General features: G+C 41.2%; 1 protein-coding gene and 1 long non-coding RNA gene across 3 annotated transcripts in view; both read left to right on the top strand.

Annotated features, from left to right (window-relative positions):
- The window catches only part of dennd6aa (DENN/MADD domain containing 6Aa), a 42,099-nt gene extending 35,184 nt beyond the window's left edge, over positions 1-6,915 (top strand). The window contains exons 19-20 of one of the 2 annotated variants that reach the window (XR_009804951.1): positions 1-2,943; positions 3,031-6,915. The exon at positions 1-2,943 is cut by the window's left edge and continues 683 nt beyond it. The gene's annotated coding sequence lies outside the window, so the exon portion shown is untranslated. The other variant, XM_061891722.1, reaches the window with a different exon arrangement.
- LOC133546085 (uncharacterized) overlaps positions 1-10,000 on the top strand; it is a 424,415-nt gene that overhangs the window by 285,977 nt on the left and 128,438 nt on the right. The gene's annotated exons all lie outside the window — the stretch shown is intronic.

The raw sequence follows: 10,000 nt of genomic DNA, 5'->3' as shown, positions 1-10,000 counted from the left end.
CCATCTCCACAAACACAATAATAAACAAAATATCGTATTTCCTTGAATTACCGCCGGGCATAAACAGTGGGGCAAAAAAGTATTTAGTCAGCAAGTTCTCCCACTTCAAATGATGACAGAGGTCTGTAATTTTCATCATAGGTACACTTCAACTGTGAGAGACAGAATGTGGAAAAAAACTCCAGGAATTCACATTGTAGGAATTTTAAAGAATTTATTTGTAAATGATGGTGGAAAATAAGTATTTGGTCAACCATTCAAAGCTCTCACTGATGGAAGGAGGTTTTGGCTCCAAATCTCACGATACATGGCCCCATTCATTCTTTCCTTAACACGGATCAATCGTCCCGTCCCCTTAGCAGAAAAACAGCCCCAAAGCATGATGTTTCCACCCCCATGCTTCACAGTAGGTATGGTGTTCTTGGGATGCAACTCAGTATTCTTCTTCCACCAAACACGACGTGTTGAGTTTATACCAAAATGGATACATGGATGATACAGCAGAGGATTGGGAGAATGTCATGTGGTCAGATGAAACCAAAATAGAACTTTTTGCTATAAACTCAACTCGTCGTGTTCGGAGGAAGAAGAATACTGAGTTGCATCCCAAGAACACCACACCTACTGTGAAGCATGGGGGTGGAAACATCATGCTTTGGGGCTGTTTTTCTGCTAAGGGGACAGGACGATTGATCCGTGTTAAGAAAAGAATGAATGGGGCCATGTATCGTGAGATTTTGAGCCAAAACCTCCTTCCATCAGTGAGAACTTTGAATGGTTGACCAAATACTTATTTTCCACCATAACTTACAAATAAATTCTTTAAAATTACTACAATGTGAATTCCTGAATTTCTTTTCCACATTCTGTCTCTCACAGTTGAAGTGTACCTATGATGAAAATTACAGTCACCTGTCATCATTTTCAAAATGGAGGAGGCTGATTTCAACAAATTGAAATCGCATAAAGGGAAGAAGATTAAGAGCTATTCAGTAGGATTTAAGGTCCAAGCTATTGAATATGCTAAAAAGAACAGTAAGCAGCTATGTTTTATTAATATACCATAGCTGCGTGTGTCAAATATGAGTCATTAAATGACTCCCGCCTCCTGGTGGTAGAGGGCGCTAGTGATCCTTCTTGCGACTACTCGGCTGCAGAAGAAGTGACAACAAGCAGCAAAAGTGAGCAGCGATCGTTTATTTTTTCCTCTCGCTTGCACTTTTAACATGGAGGATTACATATCTAAAATAAAACAGTTTTCTAAACTGGACTTTCAATGGAAGCATGAGGTAATAAAGGAAGATCTCCATCGAGACAGAGAGACTTTTAAAACTGAAGAAAGATAAGGAAGACTTCTATAAACAAGTTATCGATGCTTTTGATCAGAAGGACCTGCACATGGACTTCATTTATAAGTAAAGGTAAGACCATAATAACGTTTTTTTTTTAATAAAATGTGCTTTTCATGATGGTATCCTTACATCACACTCAAATTTATAAGCACAGGCCTAAATTTACCGCATGCCTTTGGTAAGCGCCGGAGTGAGAAGAGGTTTTAAAATAATTAGCGCCCCGGCGGCAATTCAAGGAAATACGGTATACCATAAATGCTCCAGTTATAGCCGAGGTGTTGCTTTTTTTAATTAATCTCATGAATATAAACTTGTTTTTTAACTTGAATGATTAGGAGTGCATGTCTTTAAGCACGCGGTCGTTTAGGAGCAAGTATATCCTGCACAAGGCATCAGCAACACAACCCATGTTGGAATACTTGCTCAGTCAGCAATAATACTGCTGATGATGTCATAGTACACATTAGGACAGGTGCAAAGCTGTGCAGGTAACACCGCTGGATGCTAACCACTTGTCATATGTTAAATACAGCTCATGATCAAGATCGGGAGGTTGCCTACAGCCACAGCCGTTGATGCCCATGTTTTCTGACTCAGTTTTCGTAATATTTTAATCTTAATGTGTTTGCTAAAGCATGACAGCAACATTTGACTTCCCTATGCTAGCCCAGGTGTGTTGAAAGTGCGGCCCAGGGGACCACTTTGTGCCCCCGGAAGCTCTTTTCTTAACGGCCCGCCTAACATTTTAAAATAAAAGATAAAATAGGTGTAAGTTCACGGGAAAAAGTCTTAGTTCTTATTTATCCTGATTCTAAATAGGTTCATAATTTTCAAAATCAATTTTTTAAAAATCAAATCATACAATTCTTTAAAAAAAAAGAGGGGGGGGGAAATAATACATGAAACAGGTGTAATTTATGAGAAATAGTTGTAAAGGTGCACTTTTTAAAAAAAAAAAAGTATTTCCAAATCGCAATTTTTATTCACCTCGATTCTAAATTGATTCATAATTTTCACAAACAACTTAAAAAAAAACACATTTATATGTACATACATATATATGTATATGTGTGCGTATATATATGCATATATGTATATATACATACATATATGTATGTATATATACATATATGTATGTATTTACATATATATATACTAGGGATGCACCGAAATGAAAATTTGTGGCCGAAGCCGAATAAAATTTAAAAGCTTGGCCGAATACTGAATACCGAATAATGAATACAGTTTTTCACAATTTTTTTAATAATGCATAAACAGCCTACAATACATTTTTAGACATGGGTTTTTAAATAAAGTTCATTTTTCTTGAATATTTACATTTTTTAAATATTCCAGTAGCCTTTGCTTTTCAAAAAAAGCACAAAGTTTTTCATTTATATTAGGCCTTCAAACAAAAACATGCATTCCCAAAAAAAATAAAGTGCATTAAAGTGGATAAACCCACAACAAATGAATTATTGTCCTTTTGGCAAAAGTCTGCTTAGCCACAGTAGATATGCTAATAATGTAAACAGAAGGCTCAAGTAAATCTCAATTAAGTGTGTGCTTGTAACCTCATACACTTATACAGGTAGCCTACACAACAGGCTAATAATGTAAACAGAGGCCCCACTAAATCTCAATAAGTGTGTGCTTGTAACCTCATACACTTATACAGGTAGCCTACACAACAGGCTAATAATATAAACAACACACACACAATGTAAAGAACACACATCAGAGAAATACCATCTGCTCGGTATCGTGTAACGGGGCTCAATGTGCTCCATGAGTCTCCGAAAGCCAATGTCCTCCACAACACTAAACGGTTGATCATCCAAAGCCATAAACTCCATTACCTTCTTTGTAATTCCGTTTTCTTTGGCACTGTCAGTCGCACACATTTTCGTCCTCTCAAAGACGTCGGCCACGAGGCACCTCCTCCAGACAGTTTGGCTGAACATTCCTTGCAAACTGCAATACTTTTGTCACTTTCCGACACTTTAAAATATCTCCACACTGCTGGCATTTTTCCGAAGGCGCCTGGTTCCAACGTCACTGCACGTTGGTTGATTGCGTCACCGCGTCAAAAAATTGCATCACACGCCACTATTCGTCTTTGCAATAAGTGTGTGCTTGTAACCTCATACACTTATACAGGTAGCCTACACACCAGGCTAATAATGTAAACAGAGGCCCCACTAAATCTCAATAAGTGTGTGCTTGTAACCTCATACACTTATACAGGTACACAACATATCCCAACGTCACCGCACGTTGGTTGATTGCGTCACCGCGTCCAAAAATTGCGTCACACGCCACTATTCGGCCTTGTTTTTAACTCATTCCACCGAAGGCCGAATGTGGCTTTTTTTGCCATATTCGGCCGAATATATTCGGTTACCGATTAATCGGTGCATCCCTAATATATATATATACTGTATGCATATATATATATATAAATGCATATACTGTATATATATATATATATATACATACATACATACATGTATGTATGTGACGTACATATATGTAAATATGTGTTGTTTCTCCACACAACCAGAAGGACATTTTCTAACCTGTAACTTGTTTTGAAAAGGCCCATCATAATTATTGTTTTGAAAAGGCCCATCATAATTATTGTTTTGAAAAGGCCCATCATAATTATTACACCAAATAATACATTAATACAAGAATCAGTTCGAATTGAGTATTGATTCTGAATCGAGTCGTCACTCAAGGAATCGGAATCGGATCCAATCGTTAGGTTTCGCAAAGAGTCAGACCCCTAAATATTTGGCGTGCAGGCTTTTTAAAAAAAAATAAAAATAAAATAAATGATTTCATAAAACATAAATAAAATGCTTGTTAAATAAAATAAAATAAAAATGATTTCATAGAATGGTATTTGTTTTGAAAATGAAAAATATGAAAATAGAAAAAGTTGACACATCCCCGCTTTCGACTACTAATGTACTTTTGTGCTGAAGTAGAAAAGTACAAAGTATAAAGTTTCCGGCATTTAAGAATGATCCCAGTGGTCCAACTCTTTTCCACGTCTCCTTGACAACCGTCAGCCAGATGTGGAAGAAGCCTTCATTTCTTGTCAACGCACAAACCTTTTTTTTTTCGTTTTTTTTTCAACAAAACGCCTTCAAGACTTCTCAGGAACTCGCAAAGAACGTCAGTGGACATTTCATTTCTTTTCTCTCTTCGGCTCTGTGGTGGCGGCTCACGATGTATGGGGCCGGCTGTTCAAAGGCCAGCTGTGGGCGAGAGGACCGGTCGCCATTGAAGCTAAAACCCGCCACTGCTTCTTCATTTTTGGTAATGTAATTATTATTTTTTTATTTATCCTTTTATTAATTTTCCTGAATACATTTTTGTGAGTAGAATGATTCCACCGTTGTCACGTTTTAACGTGTTTATTTCTATTTTCTTCTTCCTTTTCCACTCCGGTGTTTCTTTACTTGTCCACAGGGTGCGCGTCACTACATTTTATTTTCATATGTCGATTCTTCTCAGCAAGCAAGACTTTTTATATTTGTAAAAAAAAACAAACTTATTTTAACAACTTTTTTTTGTATTGTAACTCCAGTAAAAAGTTGACTTTTGTAGAAAATAGTGTGGACCACAATAAGGATGTACGATCATTATTTGAACTAACATACAAACCCTGTTTCCATATGAGTTGGGAAATTGTGTTAGATGTAAATATAAACAGAATACAATGATTTGCAAATCCTTTTCAACCCATATTCAGTTGAATATGCTACAAAGACAACATATTTGATGTTCAAACTGATAAACCTTTGTTTTTTTTGTGCAAATAATAATTAACTTAGAATTTCATGGCTGCAACACGTGCCAAAGTAGTTGGGAAAGGGCATGTTCACCACTGTGTTACATCACCTTTTCTTTTAACAACACTCAATAAACGTTTGGGAACTGAGGAAACTAATTGTTGAAGCTTTGAAAGTGGAATTCTTTCCCATTCTTGTTTTATGTAGAGCTTCAGTCCTTCAACAGTCCGGGGTCTCCGCTGTCGTATTTTACGCTTCATAATGCACCACAAATTTTCAATGGGAGATAGGTCTGGACTGCAGGCGAGCCAGGAAAGTACCCGCACTCTTTTTTTTACGAAGCCACGCTGTCGTAACACGTGCTGAATGTGACTTGGCATTGTCTTGCTGAAATAAGCAGGGGCGTCCATGAAAAAGACCGCACTTAGATGGCAGCATATGTTGTTCCAAAACCTGTATGTACCTTTCAGCATTAATGGTGCCTTCACAGATGTGTAAGTTACCCATGCCTTGGGCACTAATGCACCCCCATACCATCACAGATGCTGTTTTTTCAACTTTGCGTCGATAACAGTCTGGATGGTTCGCTTCCCCTTTGGTCCGGATGACACAACGTCGAATATTTCCAAAAACAATTTGAAATGTGGACTCATCAGACCACCGAACACTTTTCCACTTTGCATCAGTCCATCTTAAATGATCTCGGGCCCAGAGAAGCCAGCGGCGTTTCTGGATGTTGTTGATAAATGGCTTTCGCTTTGCATAGTAGAGCTTTAAATTGCACTTTCAGATGTAGCGACAAACTGTATTTAGTGACAGTGGTTTTCTGAAGTGTTCCTGAGCCCATGTGGTGATATCCTTTAGAGATTGATCTCTGTTTTTGATAGTGTCTGAGGGATGGAAGGTCACGGTCATTCAATGTTGGTTTCCGGCCATGCCGCTTACGTGGAGTGATTTCTCCAGATTCTCTGAACCTTTTGATGATATTATGGAGCGTAGATGTTGAAATCCCTAAAATTCTTGCAATTGCACTTTGAGAAAGGTTGTTCTTAAACTGTTTGACTATTTGCTCACGCAGTTGTGGACAAAGGGGTGTACCTCGCCCCATCCTTTCTTGTGAAAGACAGGGAACAGGTGGGTGCCATGACTGGGTATAAAAACAGCTTCCCAAAAAATGCTCAATCAGCCTGCACACCTGTGGGATGTTCCAAATAAGTGTTTGATGAGCATTCCTCAACTTTATCAGTATTTATTGCCACCTTTCCAAACTTCTTTGTCACGTGTTGCTGGCATCAAATTCTAAAGTTAATGATTATTTCCAACAAAAAAAAACGTTTATGAGTTTGAACATCAAATATGTTGTCTTTGTAGCATATTCAACTGAATATGGCTTGAAAAGGATTTGCAAATCATTGTATTCTGTTTATATTTACATCTAACACAATTTCCCAACTCATATGGAAACAGGGTTTGTACACAGGAGCTTATTTCATTTGTACATTTAGTGGAAGGAATTATTCAATAACTAAAATGTACGCCGGGTTGAAGTTTATTCAGTTTAAGAAGAAAAAGTAGTATTAATAATGTCAACATGCTACTGAACCTCTACATGAAACCACTGAGCAATATTGATGGGGAACTTCTCTTGAAACCCTGCTTTATTTTATTATTTTTGAATTAATTTTTATTGTAAATGAATTCCCAGTTGTATCTACAGCTGCTGCTCGTGCTGAAGAAGAAAATAAAACATATTATATTAAGTCTTTTTCATTTTGATGTTTGTTTACCTAATTAGCATAATTAAGTTGATGACCTTCGCCAGCACGGTGAAACAGGGGTTAGTGCGTCTGCCTCACAATACGAAGGTCCTGAGTAGTCCTGGGTTCAATCCTGGGCTCTGGATCTTTCTGTGTGGAGTTTGCATGTTCTCCCCGTGACTGCGTGGGTTCTACTCCGGCTTCCTCCCACCTCCAAGGACATGCACCTGGGGATAGGCCCCTCCCACCTCCAAAGACATGCACCTTGGGATAGGCCCCTCCCACCTCCAAAGACATGCACCTGGGGATAGGCCCCTCCCACCTCCAAAGACATGCACCTGGGGATAGATTGATTGGCAACACTAAATGGTCCCTAGTGTGCACACCGCCTTCCCCCTGAATGCAGCTGGGATAGGCTCCAGCACCCCCCACCACCCCAAAAGGAACACGCGGTAGAAAATGAATGGATGGAAGTTGATGACCTTCCAATTAGTGTTAAAAAATATGGTCATTAAATGTTACTTGCTTGCAGTATTGTGATGATATTTCTGATTAAAGCGTTCACAGTTCATGTGAAACTTTCAACTTTTCGACAAGTGTTGTCAAATGTTTGTATGGACAATTGTGTGTCTTGGCCTGTGGGCTCAACTAAGCATTGTATCATGCTGATGATACAAACACACACACATATATATATATATATATATATGTGTATATGCATATATAAGTACAAATATATATACGTATATATATATACTTGTCAATATACATATATACTGTATGTACATATATATACTGTATATATGTACATATATACATACATACACATATACAGTATATATACATTTTTTTATTGTTTTAATTAAATTCCAAAATTATAAAAAATATTTCCCATAAAATTAAAAAATTGACGAAAAGACTGAGTTAACTCATTTTTGTTAGTTGTATTTAAAATATATATATATATATCTATATTATATATATATATATATATATATATACATACATGTACAATGTTTAGACCCCCCTGAGAAAAAGTATCTTATTTCTGCACATTTCTTCCCAATTGTAACGTGTCAGCACTATCCTTCACCTCCCCCCTCCATCCATCCTTTCCTCCATCCATCCATCCACCCCTCATCCATCCATCCTTCCTCTCATCCATCCATCCTTCCCCTTGATCCATCCATCCCCTAATCCATCCTTCCCCTCATCCATCCACCCCTCCATCCATCCATCCATCCGCCCCTCATCCATCCATCCTTCCCCTCATCCATCATCCATCCACCCTCCATCCATCCATCCTTCCCCTCATCCATCCACCCTCCATCCGTCCATCCTTCCCCTCATCCATCCACCCTCCATCGTCCATCCTTACCCTCCATCCATCCTTTCCCTCATCCGTCCATCCTTCCCCTCATCCATCCATCCTTCCCCTCATCCATCCACCCTCCATCCTTCCCCTCATCCATCCATCCTTCCCATCCATCCATCTTTCCCCTCATCCATCCATCCTTCCCCTCATCCATCCATCCACCCCTCCATCCGTCCATCTTTCCCCTCATCCATCCGTCCATCCTTCCCCTCTATCCATCCATCCTTCCCCTCATCCATCCTTCCCCTCCATCCATCCATCCTTCCCCTCTGTCCATCCATCCTTCCCCTCCATCCATCCATCCATCTTTCCCCTCATCCATCCATCCTTCCCCTCATCCATCCACCCCTCCATCCATCCACCCATCCATCCATCCGCCCCTCATCCATCCATCCTTCCCCTCATCCATCATCCATCCATCCTTCCCCTCATCCATCCACCCTCCATCCGTCCATCCTTCCCCTCATCCATCCACCCTCCATCGTCCATCCTTACCCTCCATCCATCCTTTCCCTCATCCGTCCATCCTTCCCCTCATCCATCCATCCTTCCCCTCATCCATCCACCCTCCATCCTTCCCCTCATCCATCCATTCTTCCCATCCATCCATCCATCTTTCCCCTCATCCATCCATCCTTCCCCTCATCCATCCATCCACCCCTCCATCCGTCCATCTTTCCCCTCATCCATCCGTCCATCCTTCCCCTCTATCCATCCATCCTTCCCCTCATCCATCCTTCCCCTCCATCCATCCATCCTTCCCCTCCATCCATCCATCCTTCCCCTCTATCCATCCATCCTTCCCCTCCATCCATCCATCCATCTTTCCCCTCATCCATCCATCCTTCCCCTCATCCATCCGTCCATCTTTCCCCTCATCCATCCTTCCCCTCCATCCGTCCATCCTTCCCCTCTATCCATCCATCCTTCCCCTCCATCCATCCATCCTTCCCCTCCATCCGTCCATCCTTCCCCTCTATCCATCCATCCTTCCCCTCATCCATCCTTCCCCTCCATCCATCCATCCTTCCCCTCATCCATCTTTCCCCTCATCCATCCATCCTTCCCCTCCATCCGTCCATCCTTCCCCTCTATCCATCCATCCTTCCCCTCATCCATCCTTCCCCTCCATCCATCCATCCTTCCCCTCATCCATCCATCCTTCCCCTCATCCATCCATCCTTCCCCTCATCCATCCATCCACCCCTCCATCCGTCCATCTTTCCCCTCATCCATCCTTCCCCTCCATCCGTCCATCCTTCCCCTCTATCCATCCATCCTTCCCCTCCATCCATCCATCCTTCCCCTCCATCCGTCCATCCTTCCCCTCATTCATCCTTCCCCTCCATCCATCCATCCTTCCCCTCATCCATCCACCCTCCACCCGTCCATCCTTCCCCTCCATCCATCCATCCTTCCCCTCATCCGTCCATCCTTCCCCTCATCCATCCATCCTTCCCCTCATCCATCCATCCTTCCCCTCATCCATCCATCCATCCTTCCCCTCCATTCATCTTTCCCCTCATCCATCCATCCTTCCCCTCATCCATCCATCCATCCTTCCCCTCATCCATCCATCCATCCTCCCCCTCCATCCATCCTTCCCCTCATCCATCCACCCGTCCATCCTTCCCCTCCATCCATCCATCCTTCCCCTCATCCGTCCATCCTTCCCCTCCATCCATCCATCCTTCCCCTCATCAATCCACCCTC

This window comes from Nerophis ophidion, linkage group LG02 (assembly GCF_033978795.1).
Source record: "Nerophis ophidion isolate RoL-2023_Sa linkage group LG02, RoL_Noph_v1.0, whole genome shotgun sequence".
In the NCBI taxonomy this organism is placed as follows: domain Eukaryota; kingdom Metazoa; phylum Chordata; class Actinopteri; order Syngnathiformes; family Syngnathidae; genus Nerophis; species Nerophis ophidion.
Note: the sequence above shows the minus strand (reverse complement) of the source record. Positions and strands in the feature narration are given on the sequence as shown.